Source organism: Lipotes vexillifer, unplaced genomic scaffold (assembly GCF_000442215.2).
Source record: "Lipotes vexillifer unplaced genomic scaffold, Lipotes_vexillifer_v1.1 scaffold429, whole genome shotgun sequence".
Classification (NCBI taxonomy): Eukaryota; Metazoa; Chordata; class Mammalia; order Artiodactyla; family Lipotidae; genus Lipotes; species Lipotes vexillifer.
The window spans coordinates 801527-803306 of record NW_006784171.1 but is presented as its reverse complement, the minus strand read 5'-3'; the positions used below and the strand labels follow the sequence as shown (position 1 = coordinate 803306).

The following is a 1780-nucleotide window of genomic DNA, read 5'->3' as shown; positions in this document are numbered from 1 at the left end:
GGTCTGGCGGCGGCGAGAGGTCGGAGGGGCGGGGCGCCGGGGCGGCCCCAGGGGTGTCGCGCGCGGGGGGCGAACGCCACTCACCGCGGCCGGATACCAGCACCAGAAGCCGGACTGCCTGCTCGAGACGAACGAGGCGAAGAACGCGGGACTGCGGCGGGGTTGCAGCGTTAAAGCGGTGGCACCCGCACTTCCTGCCTCGGGAGGCGGGCCGGAAGTCGCACCGGAAGTCGCGGCGGGATCCAACTCCAGGTTGGGGGATGCTCTGCGGCTCTCGCTCCGCTCGAGGCCGAGTCCGCCTTGTCCACCCGGGCGCGGGGCTGGGGCCGACAACCACGGCTTGGGTTTTCGCGGCGTGTCCCGCGGCCCTTCCGCATTCCCGGGCCGGCTCGGGGCCGGCCTGGAATTTGACCCGGCTGGGCGGGCGCGAGCCTCGAGGTTTGGGGGTCTGCGGGCGCCGCCCACCCAGGGCTGCCCGAGTTAGCAGGTAAAAGTAGACCTCACCTGGTTACACTTGAACTTCAGATAAAACGAGCAATTTTTTAGGTTCCGTCCCGCGCCACACTGGGGAAGGTAAGAGGGCTGCGGCCGAGCGGTCTCCGTCTGCTTTACAGACTGCACGCCCAGACCGAGTTCTATCATTTACCCCTGCCCCTCCTGTTTTACCCCTCAGATTATCAGGTTTACGCCCTTACCAGGCCACGGCTGGTGACGGTTTCCCCTTTCAACCACAGGAAAGCTTTATTCAAGTTATTTGCTTTCCTTTGGTTCGTTAAATGCAGATTTACGCACACACAAACGCGCACACACTATATAATGCTCTTGGTCAAAACAAAAGAAACCACGAAGCTACATAATTCAATTTTTGTTCTAGATATTGTTTGTGCCTATAACCTTAAAGTTCCCTCACCTTGGAATATTACAGATAGATACTACTATTTCCGGATAATGGAAGATAGTCAACTTAATAGCAAACCTTCGTTGAGCACTTGTGATTGCCTGAATGTGTGCGGGATTCAGGGAGATGAACGAATAATCCAGTCTTATATTCTAGAAAAGTCTGAGGAGAAATTGGATATCTTTGATCAGGAATTCCTAGATGGTAGGAACCATGTGTTCAACACTCTATAGCAGTAGTTCTTAAACAGTAGCACCAATAAGAAAAACCTGGGGGCTATGTAAAAGATTCTGGAGCCCAGCCCCAGGTATTCAGATTCAGTAGGTCGAGGCAGGGGCAAGAATCTGCATTCCTAATAAGCCCCAGGTGAAGCTTATACCGTGGTCCTCGGAGTTAGCACTGCCCCAAGGTCCTTAACTGAATGCATTTTCTCAATAGAGTTTGAAACCAATTGCTGAGAAATCATATCTGGTTCTAAAATATTTACTCTTTTCCTTAGCTGTAGTCTGCCCTTTGGTCCAATAATTTAAATATTTTTCCACTCCTGAGAACATTTTGGCTTCTGACGTCTTTGTCAGAGAGCTCTTCCAAGTATGGTCTATTACTATACCATAAGCCCTCACCCTGGCCACCTTAATTGAGATCATAGCTGAGACACTCTGTACTTTGACTTTGATCTCCATATTTGTTTCTAGAACTGCTTTCTAACACAGTGGAAACCACATGTGACTATTTAAATGTAAATTAAAAACTCAGTTATATTAGACACATTTTAAGTGCTCAATCGTCACATGTGACCTAGTGTCCTTATTGGACAGCACAGAGAGCACATTTCCATCATCACAGAAAATTCTACTGGATAGCACTGTTATAGAAAAATAA

General features: G+C 50.4%; 1 protein-coding gene across 1 annotated transcript in view; it reads right to left on the bottom strand.

The window, feature by feature from the left end:
* LOC103089268 (myosin regulatory light chain 12B) overlaps nt 1-121 on the bottom strand; it is a 15114-nt gene extending 14993 nt beyond the window's left edge. Inside the window, exon 1 of the mRNA XM_007456563.1 lies at nt 85-121. The gene's annotated coding sequence lies outside the window, so the exon portion shown is untranslated. The remainder of the gene's footprint in view (nt 1-84) is intronic.
* Nucleotides 122-1780: the final 1659 nt, after the last annotated feature.